The 19,939-nt window shown below is 40.0% G+C and overlaps 1 long non-coding RNA gene across 2 annotated transcripts in view; it reads right to left on the bottom strand.

Annotated features, from left to right (window-relative positions):
- The window catches only part of LOC108491166, a 71,855-nt gene extending 60,197 nt beyond the window's left edge, over positions 1-11,658 (bottom strand). For both annotated transcript variants that reach the window (XR_001872587.2, XR_003850576.1), the window contains exons 1-2: positions 11,458-11,658; positions 9,390-9,514 (exon numbers count right to left, since the gene is read on the bottom strand). This is a non-coding gene — a long non-coding RNA (uncharacterized LOC108491166). The remainder of the gene's footprint in view (positions 1-9,389; positions 9,515-11,457) is intronic.
- Between the last annotated feature and the right edge of the window lie 8,281 nt (positions 11,659-19,939).

Genomic DNA, 19,939 nt, shown 5'->3' with positions numbered 1-19,939 from the left:
TACATACTGTTAGAATGCAGGGATGAATTTAAACTCTAAGAGCTTTGTTTTTTACACAACAACAAGCAGAGGTCAATTGACTTGAAGTAATTCCTGTACACTCGAGATCACTCTGCCATATTTACTCATTAATTTCAACAGTGAACGTGATTATTTCTATGAAAATATTTTTGAAACTATTGAATTGCTGATAAAAATCAGGATTCGTCTTAGTTCATAGGGTCTTAAATTTACCTTTAATAATCGAAATCTAACAGTATGTACAGGCCAACATACCCAAATATTTGCAACTGAATTTTGAGTCCTGAGATCCTTGCTCTAGAGTAAGCATAAACAATGTTTATATACCAGGTAACTTTGGTTGACCTGCCTCTGCTCCCAGCCCCCAACTCTGAAAGCAGAGTGACTCCACTACGATCACATGACCGGGAGTTGTTCCCCTCGGGTTCTGTGCACACTCTTCTCCACCTTGAGGGTCCCTGGGGACCTGCCCTGCATCCCTTCTGCACCAACCACTCTGCATGGTGCCTATGGCTGGGGTTAACTTTAGCATCCAGCAGAGACCTGGTCCTGATCCACAACACCCAGCTCCCCGAGTGGAGTGCACCCTAGGACTCAGTGAAGTTTTTCAGACCTCCAGGACCCAGGGCCTGCCAGACATTGGAGCCTCTCCACCTCTGCTCTGGCCCTGCTCACTTGACCCCAGGTTCCTGTAGCCTCACTTTTCCGATTACGCCCATGCCACACCCCTTCTCCAATCAAGTTGAATTTGCCCCACTTCAGTTTTTTGGGTCCCTTCTCTGACACAGGTGACTGTCTCTGACCCACTCGGACCCTGCCCCTCACACACACCTCTAGATCCCAAACAAGTGTCAGTCTTGCCCTGGACTCAGTTCACAGCCTCTTTACAGGGTTGCTGTGGACTTAGACCACACCTGGACCTAGTAAGACAGCCTAGCCCCTTACTTAGCCCTCCCAGCCTGGTTCTGTCCTCTTGAGACACCCCTAAAAACACCCACACTGAAACCTCACCTTGGGATTCCATCCTCCTGGAATTAAAAAAAACAAAACAAAACAAAAAAAAAAACCTCAGGAAAAGAGAAAAAACATACTAAATACAGATGCCCAGAGCCCATCCCCAAAACAGCAAAAATATGATAAATCAAGAAAATATGCTCCCATCCCCTCTCCCCCGAAATAGCAGCAATTCCATAGCAATGTTCCCTAAGAGAGCAATTTAGAAGAAATCTAAGACTCACAACTGAAAAAGAATACATAAATATGTACAGGGAGCTCAGAGCATATTGTGATAAAAATTACCCTGAGACTGATGTGGACAGGGGAGAAGAATCAGTCCATGCTCAGGAAGCAGAGGAAGTTTATCCATGGATACACTCAGGCTAAACTGTTCCAGAGAAACAGAGACACTGACCAGAAATACAAACAGGGTTTTATAGGATTTCTAACTTCAGCCCTTGGCAGTAATCATTTAGTGGATTTCAGACTTCCAACACCAAACTATAGGTGCCCATAGGTTATTACAGGAAATTTAAACAGACAGCATTTCTACAAAAGCAGGTATTTCAGACAAGTGTGGGCAAGGATTCTGACATTTCCAGTAATATGCTGTACTGCTGATGCCAGAACAATCTCAGCTATTTGAACAGTTAAGACACATTGCAGCAAATGTTTCTTGAAGACCACTGCAAGAGGCAGCATTCTTCAAGGCACTCACAGACTGTGGATTTTGTCATTTTGTCTGTCTTGTCCTGTGACAACTTAAAGCTTAGAGTTGGAAGTTCCTTCATACAGATTTCTAACACTAATCTAAAGTAGAAGCTTATAAAATAGTACTTAAAAGTACTGCTACAAAGTTCTGTTCCTATATCAATAAGCACACATATTATTAGGCTTATTATTAGGAGTACATAGGTTCTTATCAAATACATTTCTTAGTACTTAATTGTCTACTGCACAGAACAGAGTTATACTGAGGTCACAGTTCATTAGGCCCACATTGGGTTACTTTTCTTTATCAGTATAAAGAGGAAACAAATACCTGAATGAACTAAAACAGGACAAGGCAGGATATGAAAAGTGATTTCAATAAACATACAGAAACACTAAATAAATCATGAACTGAAATGAAGGAAGAAACTTAAACCTCATGGTCCTAACCAAAAACTCAGTGGAAAGCTTCATCACCAGAATAAATCAGATACATAGATTAGAACACAGAATGTCAGGTTTTCAAGAGAGTAGAGGAAACTGACCAAGCAATCAAGGAAATGGACAGATGAAGAAGAAGAAGAAGAAGAAGAAGAAGAAGAAGAAGAAGAAGAAGAAGAAGAAGAAGAAGAAGAAGAAGAAGAAGAAGAAAAAGCAGCAGCAGCAGCAGCTCCATACTAGCAAAAGATACCAGTGGACTTCAAGCTGTATCTTTTGCATTTATATGAAATTCCTCTACAATTAGTTTCATTCACTGTCACTCTGGAGAGCTTTCAAAGGAAGATGAATAATCATTTCCTTCACTGTGTAAATGAAGTGACATTAAAAAAAAATTTACCTTTCCCCCAGAGATCTCCTTTATTACCAAATACCTGAAATTTCTCTAACAGTTTTCTCCTGAGGTGAAAACAAAAACTCTGTGTTTTAACAGGAAATGGATTTCTCAGAAGTGTCACAGAAGGCCATTGCTGATAATCCAGGGCATGAAGTCATCCTGCAGTGTATGGCAGTGACCACGAGATGGCTGTCTTGCCATTTTCCTAACTCAAACCAGTTTGCCTTCCAGAAATCAATGTTAGAAGTGCTTTTAGGTAAATCATAGAAATTCCTATAACTCACAGGAAGGGCATATGTGGGAATTTTGGGACACCATTAAAAGGCCAAGTCTGTAAATTATGGACAGAGAAGGAGGAGAAGAACTCCAGGATAAAGGAATGGATAACATTTTAAATTCAATCACAGAAGAATGTCTCCTAAATCTGCAGAAAAAGTTATCCAGCCAAATACAAGAAGCCCACAGAACATCAAACAGAGAAGAACTGAAAAGAAAATCTTTGGCATATTGATAGATGAATCGGGAGAAAGCATGAGGACACACACACATGAAACTCCAGCCGGATAGAGTTTATTAATAAAGGAAATTCGCATGGGACAAATTCCCTTCGGGGTAGGGAAAATATCAGCCCACGGGTTGTGAGCTGGGTCTTTTATTGGGGGCTTCGTTGGGTGCAGAAGGTGGGAAGATTTTTTTTTTTAAGTGAGGAAGGAGAGTGGAGCCCAGCTTCTGTTAAAACTGCCCCCTTCCTTCTGTCAGCTTCCTTCTGGGTCAAGAGGCATTTGTTTATTGTTCAAGATCATCAAAGAGGAAAGGCTGCTGTGCTGAAGCAATTCCTTGGGTCTCTGGTCAAAAGGTGGAGTCCTTTTTGTTAGATAAAATGGTGGCAGGGGTTGGGATTGCCAGGAAACCAAAACAAAGAAGATTCTGGCAAAGAGAGAGTTTAATTGGGTTTCACTGGGCTGGTCAGGTGTGAGGAAGAACCAGCACCCTAATGGATGCAGAGGGGCAGCTTATAAAGGGAAAGAATGAGGAAAAAGAATATTTTTCTGCTGTTTGGGATTGTTTGGGGGACTCCTTGCTCATGGAGGGCATGGGGTCTGTACCTGGTGAAACTTATCAAGGAAAACATCTGCTGTAAAACATGTTTTCTACACTTACAGGGTTCCAGGAATTAATTGCAGCTAAGGGCTTGAGAAGCCTGTTTGTCAGCCTGTGGGGCATGCTGTTGTGATCACAACACATTGGTCATTAACTTCCTGGGAGCTGCTTTTGTCAACTTGCATGTGGCTAGGAGTTGGCTGACTCAGCTCCTCTTAGGAGCCTCAGGGTTTCTGGGTCTGGGGTAGCCTAGATCTGAGCCCTATCACTTTTATCCTTCAAGATCATCAAAGGGAAAGCATCCACTTGTCTTGAATTCAAAGACCAGGGTGCTTATCAACTGGGTTTCTGCATTCTCAGGGGCTTGCAAACCTCTGAGGCCCTGCTGCATTGGGGGAGGGAGCTGCTGTAGGTTGAACCCTAACACATATCATAGTGAAAGCACTACAGAAACAGACTAAACAAAGGAATTGAAAGTTGCAAGACAGTAGGGCCAAGTCCCAGATAAAGGCAGACCCATCACAATAACAACAGATTATTCAATGAAAAGTTATAAATGCAGAAGGGGAGAGAAAGTTTGTTTTTTTTTGTTTGTTTGTTTGTTTTTCCCACAACTGCTAACCTGACTGTTACACTTCACAAAACTATTGAAAGAGAAGTAAAAAATTTTCATGACAGATTAATGGAATATATGACCACTAAGCCTGCTCTACAGAAGATACTGGAAGGAATTCTAGGAACAGAAGACAGGTATAAACACATGCAGATGTCACGGGAGAAAAAGAATGTCAAAACTATTCATCAAAAATTCCTAAAAAATAAGCACAAAATCAACAAAAGGACAGGAGTTAATATATATTATCTATAATAACTCTATTAATGGTCACAGTCCCTTGCAATAAAGGACACAGATTAGCAGATTGAATTAGGAAAGAGGATCCATCTTCTTGCTGCCTCAAAGAAACACATGTTGCTTTCAAAGATAGACACCACCTCAGGACAAAGGGATGGAAAAAGCTACTCCATCATGGAACTAGGAAACAAGAAGGAATATCTACTCAAATACCACACGAGACAGATTTGAAACTGAATTTAGCAGAAGAGATAAACAATGTCACTTCATCATTTTTAAGAGAACAATTGGCCAAAAGGACACTACAGTTCTTAGTACGTACACACCAAAGATAAATTCATACAATATTATAGGGAAATATACTAGATGAAAAACCATAGGTAAAGACCAACACACTGCTAGTGGGAGATTTCAATAGTCCACTATCACCAAGAGACAGGTCATCTAAACAAAAAGTCAACAGAGAAACATTGGAGTAGGATAAATCAAAAGTATCAAACAGACATCTACAGAACATTATACTCTAACACAGGAGGCTTCACATCCTTCTCAGCAGCCCATTAAACCTTCTCCTAAATATACCCCAAGAGTAAGAGCAGAACAAGACTCAACAAATTGAGGAAGTCTGAAATTAATACTCTTGCACCATTAAGGAGTATACAGAAAAGAAATCAGGGAAACAATCCCCTTCACAATAACCAGAATAATAATAATAATAATAATAATAATAATAATAATAATAATAAACCTAAGCACAAACCTAACAGGAAATGAAAGAAGTCTACACAGATAACATTAAGATTCTGAAGACAGAAACTGAAGAAAATACCAGAAGATAAAGACTTTCTAAGATCAAGAACAGGAAGAACTAATGTTTTGCAAATAGCCATCCTACCAAAAGCAAACTGCAGCTTCATTCCAATGTGAATCAAAATTCCAGGATCAGAGCTGGAGTGATGGTTCAGTGGTTAAAAGCATTGGCTGTTTGTTCTTCCAAAGAACATGGGTTCCTTTCCCAGCACCCATGGTGCCATGAAAAATCATCCGGAACCAGTTCCACAAGACCTGATGCCCTCTTTTGGCCTCTACAGGTACTACACATATTAGTGCATTTACATACATGCAGGGAAAACACAAATAAAATAAAAATAATAAATAAATAAATGTATAATGTTAAGATATTTGTCCCTGGCCATTCTTCACACATGCAGAAAAATTATTATCAAAATTTATATAGAAACAATGAAGGAGAGCCATGTCAAACCTGAACAAAAACAAGCTAGGCAGTACCACCATACTTGCTTCCAAGTTTTAATACAGAGCCATAGAAATTAAAAACAGCATAGGGGCTAGACAATGACTGTTCTTCCAGAGGACCCCAGCTCAAATACTATCACTCACTTGAAGGTTAACCACCAACCATAACTCCAGTTCCAGGATATCTGGCACCCTCTTCTGGCTTCTGGGGACAATGCATGACACAAGTGCAGTTATGTACATGCAGGCAGTTCACTCATATGCATAAAAAAAAAGTAAAAATAAAATATACACTAAAAAGCAGCAAAGTACTGACACAGTAACAGACTCATAAATCAATGGGACAGAAGAAAGGGCCTGCATATTATTCCACAAAATAATTATTTCATTTTTGACAAAGATTCCAGAAACATACATGGGAAAAAGGATAGTATCTTCAACAACTAGTGTTGAAACACTCTGGATATCAGCATGCAGAGGAATGAAACTTATCCCTATCTTTCACTCTGTACAAAACTCAACTCCAAACGCATCAAGGACCTCAACATAAGACATGATATTCTGCATTCATAAAACAAACAAACAAAAAGCCTTCTTCTTAGGAAATGGGATAGTACAGTTATAGAGGGTCTCATACAGAAGGTCCAGTGTGTTACAAAGATACCAAACACTGACTCTCATAAGCACATGAAGAGGGAACTCCAATAAACTGGATGATCAAGTCAAAATGGAGATCAGGAAAAGTAAACCTATTCATGGGAGAGATTTACTGGAGCAAAAGAAAAATCCTCTTCATCACTGTCTGGAAAACAAGCCGAGAACTAATTGTCAAAAAACAAAAGCAAAACAATAGCATAAAATAAATCTGTCCAAGCAACAGAGTCAGAGGAAGAGTGTAGACTCCCTGTCAGGGGGAATCCAGTTTCTTGAAGCCACAATGTAAATCAGCATGGACATTCTTAAAATCATGTGAAAATGATACATGACAATCTCAAATACAGCTTCTGTATGGAATTATTTTATAACAAATTGAAATAGATTGTTTTAATATTCTGATGGCTTTTACAATCCCTGTGGTACAAAAAAAATAGAGCACATACTGAAAAGAAACTTATAAGGGATGAAAATACATTATAAACATATAACAGAGAAAAAGTTAATAATAGACATCAAAAATACAGAAAAAGTAACAAAATGATAATAATGTGTTCTTTCCTTTCAGTGATCTCTTACATTATCAAAGGATAATATTCCCTAAGCAAAAGGCACAAATATGCTTCCAGAATATAAAAAAAAGAAAAACAAGATTACATTATATACTCTCTACAAGGAATTCACATCACCAGGCATGGTGGCACACACTTTTAATCCCATTATTTGGGAAACAGAGTCAGGCAGATCTTTCTGAGTTTGAGGCCAGCCTGTTCTGCATAGCAGGTTCCAAGTCAGCTGGGGCTACAGGGTGAACATGTTTCAAAGAAGACATAATAAATAAATAAATAAATAAATAAATAAATAAATAAATAAGTAAATAAATAAATAAATAAATAATAAATAGAATTCACATCAAATCTAAGAACCAAAATGGATAAGAATGTAGGAACTTCAAAAAGCTAGCCCTTAAATATGTACAGTAAGAAGGAACTGGGGTGGACATAACAGGGAATTCAAGGAAAAGTTATCAAAATTAAAACAAAGAATATTTACATGCTGAAATGATCCATTCACTAGAAAGCTGTTTTATGAATAGGATCACATACCAACAATAGCTTCCAAATACATGAAGCAATAATGAAATGGTTGGAAGAAGAAAACGCATGATACTAGAATACGTCAGTGCTAAGGCTGGGTGATGAGACAGAATATTAATAAACATCACATGAGTCATGACATAAGAAACTCCAGCTTTCCTGACAGCCCTAAAGAGAGTCAGTCATATGTCAGTCAAAGGACTCGGTCTTCTCAAAATTCAAGAAACACTCTACATGGTGGATTGTGTCTTACTATTTGAATGATTCTAAGAAATTAAATATCATCATTTAAAAATTCTCTTTTATGACCACACTTGAATGCAGACCTCAATAGCAGATAGCCAAGAGAAGAATCCAGAGGTGAGTAGTGGAAATTGGCACACTGTTGGCATGATCTTATTCAAAGACTGGAAAATAATACAAAAGAGGGTCATACTCTGAAAACATTCTAATAATGCCCTTAAATTCTACCATTTTAAAAATCAGAAATAGAGAAAATAATTCTATTAAAATGTAAAATCTCCAGAAATCACAAAGAGATTTTCAAAAATCCTGAGAGCAACCAATCCATAGGCACCATATCTAATAACATAATAAAATTATAGCAATGAAAAGCTTTACTATTTGTCTGAAGACAGATCATTGGAGATACTAGTGGTATCAGGATATAATCCCACACCGGCATAGTTAAAATTTCATTTGCATATCTGTATTAATGCTAACATTATTCCAGTGCAATGAGGGACAAAGTCTTCTAATATTTACAATAGGATATTTCTTGAGAACAATATGGTTAGTCAAATTCTCAAGAGTTATTTCTAGCGAAGCAGAACACAACAAAGCTATTTCTAGATCTTCCTTTCTTTTTGAGTTGAACCTCTCCCTTTGGATCTGCCACACTCACTCAAACCCAGCTTGCCGTTTGGCTGCTGTCTCCACTTTCTTAACATTCCAGGGTATTTTGATTCCTCCGGACAACTGGCCAAGTCTTAGTTAAACACAATTATACCTGTGTATTAGTAAGTGGTACCAGACAGGGCATGGAGAGATGGCTCAGCAGTTAAGAGCACTGGCTGCTTTTGCAGAAGACCCAGGGTTGATTCCCAGCATCTACATGGCAGCTAACAACCATCCATAACCAGTTCCAGGGTCTTTGACACCCTCTTCTGACATCTGTGGAGGTGCACTTACATATATGCAGGCAATACACTCATACACATAACATAAAAATAATGAATAAAATATTTTTTAAAAGAGCCAGACATGGTGGTGTATGCCTTTCATCACAGGAGTTGGAGGACAGAAGCAGGCAGATCTCTGTGAGTTCAAGGCCAGCATGGTCTACAGAGTGTCTGGCCAGCTGGCGATACAGGGAGACCCTGTCTCAAAAAAAGTTTTTTTCTTAAAGAAAGTGGTGGAGGACAAGTGCTGGGTTCACTGAAAAGGACAAGCAGTGCTGTGCTCAGTAAAGAGACAACATAACTGAGGAACCTAGAAGTCATTTCAATTCTTATTTGCTTACAGAACGTTCAAAATATTTAGGGGGAATTTTCTCTACATAGATTGAGTTCTTTTAATTATAGTTATGTTAAATCAAGGCTGAAAATGGATCTGTAATTTATGTGTGGCAATATTATTTGCAACTGAGTTAGTGTATTTATCATGGGACAACAATAAAGGAGGCTCAATACACTTAAATAGGGAAACATAAGATAAAACAAAATAGTATGAAAATGTTCTTTTCTACTATGAGAATTCCCTAATTTCCTATACTTTCTAACACAGTTACAGACAGAGTTTACAACCTGCAAAGTTGGATCAAAGAAAGAATGAATAAGGAATTCTGGAAGAAAGGTATTCTCACCCATTCAGACGAGGTTACTGTAATTCTCCAATATCAAATCAATGTACGAAGCCTTCTGAGCAGAGTCCAGGCATTCATTCCTCCTGGGAGAAGTTGACAGCCACATCCCTGAATGTCACCATAGCCTGGAATAAAAAAATGTCATTTTTACCATGTGCTGCTGGGTAGACTGCTTTACTGAATGCATGGAGATGTAAGGGACTTGGGGAAGTTTTCTGATGTGATGAGTGCTCTCAAATGTGGAGAAAGATGCTTTCCAGTGCAGTCACATTCTATAGTATATTGTTTTCTAAAGGTTTTTGAAATTCTATTTATTTTTATGTGTCTAGGTGTTTTTCCTGCATGGATATAAGTACACCCACGTCATTTAATGCCTGCTGAGGCCATAAAAGGGTCAGATTCCATGGAACTGGAGCTACAGATAGTTATTAGCCACCATGTTGGTACTGGGTACCAAATTCAGGTCCCTTGCAAAAGAAGCCAAAACTCTTAACTACTGAGTTGTCTCTCTATCCCCCTCTATCATGGATGCTCTAACTCTGTGTAAACAAAATGAAATGATAGTCTCATAATCATAACACACGATATATTAGAGTATAAGATATAAATTCAGGATCTGAACATAGTAATCCGCCTTTCCTGAGTTTACATCACATGGGGTCATAGCATATGTGGAAAATTAACGAGGAGCAACATTGTGCTTTCAAATGCTAATGTCATTAACTGTAGATCTAACTAAAATAGTAATTATGAATCATCTGATCTATTGTTAGGCCTTACAAGAATATACTTGAACAGTATCACTTGGGATGCTAAAGCCCTAGGCAAAATGAAACACTCTTTGAATAGAAATGAAGAAGTAGAAAAAAAAATCAGAAACTTGATTCTTTCACAGTAACAAGGAGGAACAATTGTATATAGTACCAATTTTCCATACATTCAAACATAATATCAAGTAGTCTTTGGCACTTTAATGAGAATATGTTGGCCATTATGAAGTAATGGAAAAAATCAACATAAACACTGATGATATAATCTTAAATTTTCTAAAAGTAAGCACAAGCCAGCACAGGAAGTAACAATTTCAGAAGTTTCAGAAATTGTTGTGTTATTCAAGTGTTCTAAAAAAATTGAGTGAAGTCCACAGACACATCAAATAATATTTAAATTCCATATAAACACAGATGCATAAATGTACTAAGTGCAGAGACAGAGGAGAATGATGGCCTGTGAGTAAAATAAATATATTAAACTGTGTGCTATTGTTTCCATTCACTGTTATTTAAATACAACATTGCTCAAAAATGGCTAAAAATAAAATTTGAGCTATTGGTTATGAATCTCATAACTTTCAATTTTTTGTTTTCTTTAGTACGTGGACTGTATTATCTAAGAGGATTTAAGAGAAATCTATACCAAGAGTCAACAAACCGATGCACACTTCATCACTGCTATGAGGTAGAAGGACAAGAGAGCAACTAACTACAATCTGAGTCTACTCCAAGTAACACCAAGTGGTGTGGCAAGATCAAGTCACATAAGCTTGCTGTATTCTACATGTTCTAGTGTGATTACATGTTTAAAATAATGAGTTAAGATAGCATATCCCCTCTAATTCTACATTTCCATAAATTTCTCAGGGATTGTAGCAATGACTTCCTTGTCTTGCAATGTGCATGTTAAAGGCTTGTGCAAGGACCCCTGAGATGCAAACTGCATTACACATGAGTCCTTACTCCCTAATATATAAAAACAACATTCCATTCTCTGAGCACTGGGTATCAGCCTATTTCTTTCCTCACTGGTCACAGTAGAAACATTTTCAGAATTACGGGTCATAAATCCATGGAGAAGACTTGCCCTCACAAAAATAATCTTGCAGGAGATAGAAAGGAGACAAAGCTGTGCCATGTAGGAGACACGGATTTACAGAGCTAATCCTAACTATCGTAAGAACAAAAGGAACTTAAGGATCCCCTTTAAATAACATTATCTGAAGCAGAGCGTTAAAGGCTTGCAAGGCCTTTGTGCATAGTATTTCTAGAAGAAAAGTTGATATGAAACTTACCTGGGATGCATTTACTGGAGAATCAGCCATTTCTTCTTCAATGGGCAGGTGTCTCCTGATTGGCTAGTTCTTCCAATGGGCGGGGCCTGCTGCAGAGTGTGGACTACGGGGGTGTGGCTGGGAGCCATCTTGGAACGGAAGCCTGGAGCCACTCCTGAGAAGCCACTAGCTGTGGGGAAGCTGTGCAAATGCAGTGCGGAACAGCTGAAAGACAGAATGGACTGACTTTTAATGGCCCCAGAGGCATGAGCGAATTATGGGCCTGGCACGATCTGATAAGGCGGGCTCTGAAGAGTGGCACAGGGCTGGGCACTGGGTACTCATTCCTTTGTAAGTTAATAAATACATATAAAATATATTATATGGTTTGTCTGATCGTTCAGGAGACGCAGAGAGAATTCAGGCCACAGCAGGGAACAACATATTCAAAGCTCTAAAGTGCATTGCAGGGAATTCATGAATTAATGCAATAAATTTCACTCAAGGATCACTGCAAATTAAAATTAAAGAACAACTAAAAAGAAATTATCTATTAGAACAAAGGAAATCATACATTTCATGTGCAGAATCAATAAATGGATAAGAGTGAGAAGTAATCAACCATGTGCAACACACACCACCAATTCTAACAGGAAAGAATGTATATTGCCAACAATTCAATATTTAGAACACCAAGGAAATCACAGGAAATAAAAACACTATGGAGAGATGGGTGTGGTAGTGCACATCTTTAATTCCAGGACTCTGGAGGCAGAGGCAGACAGATCTCTGTGAAACCTTAACTCAAAAAAAAAAAAAAGGAAAAGGGAGGGAGGGACATCTGACCAGCCATGATGATGCATGCCTATAATGCCAGCACTTTTGAAAGAAAGGCAGGAATATAAAGTTTCCTAGGCTATCTTCAGTTACATAGCAAGGTCAAGGCCAGCCTGGATCTAATGACACCATCTACAAAAAAATAAAGCAAGAATTCTAGGGTGGGCCATAGCAGTGAAAACCTTTTTATTATTATTATTTATAACAATTATTATTTTATGTGTATTGCCTGCATGTGTGTAAGTGCACCCATGTTATGCAATGGCTGCAGAGGTCACAAGAGGGCAACAGATCCCCTGGAACTGGAGATAGAACAGTTGTTAGAGACAGAGGCCAGTCTGGTCTACATAGCGAGTAGAGCTATGCTGGAGCTACAAGGAGAACCTTTCTCAAAAAACAAAACAAAACAAAAACATAAACACTACTGAATAATCATACTATCAGTAGAAACAAATGTCACATGATAAAGTTCAACAAGACTTTATAATAAAGCTAGCAAAACTAGGAACAAACTAAACATAGATCAACACAATAAAGGCTACATGGGCCAAATCTAGGTCAACATTACAGTAAAAAGGACAAGTATGTGATAGGTAAAAAGTTGGCAGAGAATGAACGAATGGAGGATGAGGCACCGAGACACAGATAAAACTCTCAGCAGGATGGAGCTTTATTTAGCATGGGACATATTCCCTTTAGGGAAGGGAAAATGTCATCCCACGGATTGTGAACTGGGGCTTATATATGGGGCTTATATGAAGAAGGCGGGAAGTTTTTTTTGGAAAAATCGGGGGGCGGGGGGCAGGAAAAGCAAGGCTTGTAAACGAGGCTCCATTCCATCTACCAGCCAGGATCTGGGTCAGGAAGTGTTTACTTTTTGTCCTCCTAAGATAAGGGAAAAGCTGCTGTACTAAAGGGGCTCCTAAAATCTTTGGTTAACAGGCAGAATCTGCTTATCTTGTCTTCAGAGATCAAACGAAAGGCAGGCTGCCTCTTAGAGGAGTCTGCTTCCCTTGACTTCAAAGACCAAGGTGCTTATCAGCTCAGTACCCTTTTTTCAGGCTTGAGAAATCCAAAGTCCATGGGACCCTGTTGGATGGGGGGGGGGGCTGCAGTTTGAAACCCTAATAGTATAATATTATCTCTAATACTGGAACAGTACATGCACTCTCTCCATTTGAAATGAATAATCAAACGGGGTGAAGCTGGGACCTCAAATGACACAAGACATCATAATGTCCAGCCGGAAACTGATGTGACAGGATCTCCTGCATATCAGAGCAGCATTGGACAAGAATCCACCTTGTCCATGTGAATATCACATTTTGCTGCAGGCAAACAGCCTCTTGGGATTGTATTCTTCTTTATTTAGTTACCGTGGAAACCTTAAACAATGAACAGTCAGAATTTGTGGAATATGGTGACACCTTCATGGAGTGTTAAAAACAGTGCAACATCATCAAAGGCATCCATAGAGGTCTGGGGTGACATACACATGCTGGGAAGTTTGGGCAGCATCATCAAAGGCATCCATAGAGGTCTGGGGTGACATACACATGCTGGGAAGTTTGGGCAGCAAGAGGCTTTGGCTGTGAAAGACATTTTTGCATAGAAAATGAAGGTCTTACAAAGAAGGATCAAGTCAATGTGAAACAGTACATAGGATGTTACAACAGTTGCCACATAAGTTAAAATAAAAATTAAAAGAATATAATGAATCAACGTGAAAAAGCCTAGGTTCTATTGAGAATTAAAAATATTGACAAATCATTTGTCATCTAATCACGACACAGAATGAATACCAAAATTAAGAAGAAAGACTTGAAAAATGAAACATTTCAATATGTCAATCCAATGTGTTATTTTTATGGAGTAATTTGGAAGGTCAGTCAAATAAATTGGAAATTCTAGAGGAAATGAGGGAGTTCTAAGAAACATTATCAAATAAACCTATCTTATATAAGAGCATAGATCTTAAGCAAGTACTGAAGTTGAAGCAGTAACTGCTGTCCTCTAAGCATAGTCTAGGACTGAACAGATTTCGTTTTGAATTCTAAAAGTCCTTTGGACAAAATAATTATATTATTCTACACTAAAATTACAACATAAAACACAGAGGAATGCTTTAGTAACAAACTTGTTGTACAAATGTAGCTCCCCCTTGATAGCAACAGCAGGTAAGAAAAAGCAAAAACATACGAAGGATAATAAAGACCAGCTGGTTGGAGGGATACAGACCCAAAAGTTCTCACCAATTACTTGGAAACAGTTCGATTGCGTTTGTTCTAAGGATTAGAGAATGGTTCATCATGCACAAAGCAATAAACAAAAAACAGCAAATATCTAGACACATGGGCAGAGTGAATTTGATCATTTCAATAATAATAAAAAATAGCCCTGTGGCAAAATTTATTTGCACATCTTAAAAGTCTTTTTCTAACAGATGGACAGTATTACAAAGTTCTACAAATGATCAAAATTCATTAACCCAATGATGCTGTGGTGCCTAGCACTAAATGGTAGATCAATTATGCAACCCCTACACCTAATGCTCAAGGAACATCTCAGAAAGAGGGGGTGCAAAGACTGTAAGAGCCACAGATGGAGAACACCTGCTACTAGAGAGTGTACTCCGGATATGATAAGGAGACTGCACCCATGGAACCTCCACAATACAGTTACCAAAAATGACCACACCAGTGGACATGCCAATTTGGAAGGGAAAATGGCACAAGTTTTCAGCACTATATAAAGAGTCACAAGGAATCAATAAATGCTGAGGGAAGATATCAGTTCTCTCCATGGATAGTTTCCCTGCTAGCTTATCTAATCTTAGGTCCTCAGGCCTAAACACAAGTGCACATCATCATGACTAAATGAACTCAGCACATTGTATGTGAACTTGTGTTTGAATGTATGTATGTGCACCAATAATAATCAAATGAGAGGATAAGAGAGGGAGTAGGGGACACATGAGAGGAGGTGGGGGGAAGAGGGAGTAAAGGAAACGATGGACATAAAGGACTCATAAAATTCTCAAAAAATTAAAAATATTAGCTTTAAAAAAGAAAAACCTTTGAAGTGAATTATAGTAGGAACACATAGCAGCAAATAAAGATCATGTGCCTCAGACCTCAACCCAGCATTGTACTAAATGCGGAACTCAGGAATCACTTCTACTCTAATCAGAGCAGAACCAAGGGCATCCTCTTCTCCCACAGAGCTGTGTATCAGCTGATACTAAGTGCAAAAATGAAAGAGAAAACTTCAAAGTAATTCATATAGGGAAAAAAGCAAGATATTGCAATTTGCATTCAGTATAATTCTGCAACTTAAAGACCATAAATACTTCAGCAAAAACCTCAGATCTGATACCCGGCTTAATAAACTGTACACCCACACACAAAATTAGACGGCTTTTTATACATCAACAATGTATGCTGAGAAGTCAGCAGACAAGTCACAGTGTCTTAAAAATACATTTTTCTCCCTGCTGTCTAGACTTTATGGTGCCAAAAAGTTTTACACAGGCAGCTGGGGAAAGAGAGTCATCAGTGATCTGACCCAGATGTGGACACTATGTGCTACAAAACCAAACTTCCGGGTAAGATACGCCCCCTGCTGCGGTAGTGGCAAAACTGTCGTGTGGGTAAACAAATGATTTCTGATTGGAGTTGATGTCTGATTCACAGAAGAAAATGAGAGCATCTATTTTAAAGCTGTTAAAACACTGTGACTGGGAAGTTGACAGGCCTATGATGGGATCTACTACTGATATTTGGCTAATGTACATACAACTAAAGTGCCTTTAAACATTTCTGAGTCTACCCATACACCAACGCTGCTTTCAGCCTGAGTCAGAGAAACTTCTTTTGCAAAGGAGAACAGTTATTGCAGAGACTGGTCAAGAAGTGAAAACAAGAGACTGCTGAGTTCACAGCCATGAACAGAACATCTATATTACCCTGTCCCAGTCCCAGGACACACTACAGAGGAGGAGGCAGAAAGAATAAGAGCTGGAGGATGGGTGATGAGATGTAAACACTTCTGGAAACAACAGGGCTGCTGCAGCCATGATCACACAACAGCCTGGCTTCCTGTCCAAGACCTGAACAAGTAGATGAAACCACAGGGAGGGAAACTGAAATGAAGATGAAGATGAGGAGGAATGTGTGGGAGGGAGAAGAGTGAGGGCAATGGGGAAGGGTGAATATGATCGCAACACCTTCTATAGACATACAGAATTATTAAATCTCAAAATGAATATTTAAAAAATAATTAACAATCAACAGAAATATGTTACCGGGAAATAAGGAATGCTCATATGGCAGCAGCAATCCTCATCATCTCTATAACCAGCCAATGAGAATGGCTTTATATTCAATGTAACTATTGCTATTTATGTAGTTAAAATTGATTATTGGGCTTGAGAGATGGCTCAGTGGTTAAGAGCACTGGCTGCTCTTGCAGAGGACCCAGGATTGGTTCCCAGCACACACACATGGTGGCAAACAACCACCATGTTCTGGGAGTTCTGGGGGAATCCAACATCCTCTTCCTACATCAGGGGCATTGTTGTGACATGGATGCAGTTACATACATGCCTGGAAAACATTGATACACATAAAATAAAAAGTACTTTTAAAAGCTGATAATGAGAAAAAAATAAGTGGTTTAATGTGAATGGAATGGAAGGATTTTGAATGAGCTAACCAAGCAGATGACAGACCTCTACAATGAACTTTTTAATTCACTGAAGGAATTGAATGCTAACTGTGGATTCCTGCTAAAATATGTTTTCTGATTCAGTTTAATCTAGTCATTCCTTATGTATCTAATTATCTACCAAGTCACTGCAGAGGCCAAGGCTGCATGTCTAGCTCTCTTGAATGAGCTGTAGAACATGGATTTCAGAGCGCATGGATGAAGGATGAATGTCAATCGAAGAGCTTTATTTGTTCCACCCTATCAAGGAGAGGAACACTGTGTATAACGTACTTCTTAATGACTACATGCCACTCTCCAATATTTAAACACTAAATTTTAAAAATCTATCAGACATTTCTACGGGGGTGTTTTGGCAACCGAAAAACAAATGAAAAAAAATCAAGATTAGTCCAAGTTTCTGTGATGTAAAATTTATCTAATAGGACCCATGGCCCAACATACTCAAATACTTCTCAAAGGGCTGAGCATGGTAACCCATGCCTTTAATCCCAGCAGAGGGATTTCTGTAATATCCTGGTCAGCCCAGTTTACATAGTAACTTCCAGGCCACATGGGGCTACAGGAAGACCCTATATTAAAAAAAAAGAAAAGAAAAGAAAAACCAAAAAGCAGGGCTTGGTGGCACATGCCTTTAAAGCCAGCACTCTGGAAGCAGAGGCAGGTGAATCTCTGTGTAATGGAGGCCAGCCTGGTATGCATAGTGAGTTCCAGGCTAGCTGGAGCTACAGGGAGACCAGTGAAGCTGGGATACAGGGGGGAACAGTGTCTATAAGATAACCCCCTGTCTTAATTTGTTCTTCATTGCTATGACAAAACACTCTGACTACTACCAACTTGGGGAGGAAAGGGTTTATTTATATTGCAGTTCATCAGGGAGCCCAAGGTAGGAACTCAGGGCAGGAACCTGGAGGCAGGAGCTGGAGCACAGGCCATGGAGGAATGCTGCTTACTGGCTTGCTCCCTTGGCCCCTGCTCAGCCTGCTTTCTTATGCAACACAGGCCCACCTGCCCAGGGATGGCACCACCCACAGTGGGCTGGGCCCTCCCACATCACTCATCAAGAAGATGCCCTTCAGACATGGCCACAGGCCAGTCCAATAGAGGCAATTACCCAATTGAGGCTCCCTCAACCCAGGTGTGTCAAGTTGACACTAAAGCTATCCAGCACCCCCCCAAAAAGTCAAATCCCTGCTGAGTTTCTGCGCTTTTGCTCAGGTTCTGAGTACCAGAGATCCCCAGTCCCATCCCTCCTGGGGTTCTGGGCCACACATTTCTGACCATGTGAATTTCTCATCCCGCCTCTGGTTCCCTTAAACCCTCTCCACTCACCCCAGTGAGTTTTCAAGGCCACACCATGTGCAGCTCCTCATCACTCCTCTCCATGTTATCCCTGCAGCTCCAGTAAGTTTCTGTGTCCCAGAGAAGATGGGGAGTAGTTAGAGCCTCTCCTGGTTCTGCAACAAAGAGCTCCACTGGATGTCTAGAGTTCTGATGAGTCAAAACAAGATTCTGCCTTCCCAGGAGGCTTCAGCTCCTCTGGTCCTGAAACTCCACCCCAGGTCCAGGTCTGTCAATCTTCTGACCATGCCCAAGTCACAACCTACTCTAAGGCCACTGGCTTTCCCCAGTCTACCAGCTTTGTTTCTTTGCCCCTTCCCTCCCCTGACCCAAAGGAGTATCCCCACCCACTCAGACTCCGCTCCTTCCACCCTGTCTCAGGCTCCTTCCCCAGAGCTCCTGGAGTCTAGCACTGGACTCACTCTACAGTGATTTCACAGGTTGCTATGCACTTAGAGCAGACCTGAGCCTAGCAGAACACTGTGCTCTAGGGCCTGAGTTCCCAGACCAGGGCAGGTGGGTGTTGTGGAAACCTGATATTAAAGAAGGTTGGAGGAGCTGCTGGAAATACCACATGCTGTATTCACTAGTATACAGGTGAGAACATGTGCCCCAGGCTCCAAGGAGATCATGTAAGAAATCACACAAAGGTGACCTCTTCCCTAAACCAGTTTTGTTCCCAGTTACACAATGTACACCTTCACTGTTTCTTCCCAGTTCCCAGACATCCAGCAGCAGCCATCCTAACTAAGTCATCCTCTGCCACTACACCACTACCCTGCTGTCCAAAACTTCATCAGGCCCCCATGTTCTTGATTCCATTCCCTTCATCTCATGCCTTCTAGACATCAGGCTCTTTGCTGCAACCAGCCCACAGGATACTCCTAGGACCCATAGTGCACAGTAACAATGCAGGAAACACAGATATGACCAATGAGCAGGCTGTACCTCCCAAGGGTAGGATGGTCCACATTAGGAATGGAAATCCTATCCCTCCATTGCTCTAGGGAGGGTTTCCAATAACTGTTGGATTGTCAGACTACCACTGTTTGTTTTGTACGATAGATGTTATTTTTTAATTTTTATTTTATACTTCTATATAACGTAAATAACATTTCAAGTGTAACTCAGCACAAGTTCCTCCTTGGAAAGCTGTCAGAAAATTTTAGGCCATTGTACATTCTGACACAATTTATCTGTGCTGTCTCGCCATAAGAAAAGCCATATAGGTCTGGCTGAGGGCACATGCAGTTTGCTCTGCTGGGCAGTTGTTGATATTTTTCTCTCTATAGCGCTTCTCAAGGAGAAAACACAGCTAGTGGATGAAAACACCATGGAGTGCATGTCTTTCAGGGACACAGGTTATCCTAGCTTGTTTCTTCATTGCTGTAACAAAACACTCTGACCACTACCAACTTGGGGAGTAAATGGTTTATTTACCTTACATCTCCTGGGTCACAGTTCCTGCCCAAGGTAGGAACTCAGGGCAGGAACCTGGAAGCAGGAGCTGGAGCACAGGCTATGGAGGAATACGGCTTAGTGGCTTGCTCCTCTGGCCCCTGTGCAGCCTGCTTTCTTATGCAACACAGGCCCACATTCC

The sequence above is a fragment of the Nannospalax galili genome, unplaced genomic scaffold (assembly GCF_000622305.1).
Source record: "Nannospalax galili isolate Female #2095 unplaced genomic scaffold, S.galili_v1.0 scaffold1699, whole genome shotgun sequence".
NCBI classification, from domain to species: domain Eukaryota; kingdom Metazoa; phylum Chordata; class Mammalia; order Rodentia; family Spalacidae; genus Nannospalax; species Nannospalax galili.
Note: the sequence above shows the minus strand (reverse complement) of the source record. Positions and strands in the feature narration are given on the sequence as shown.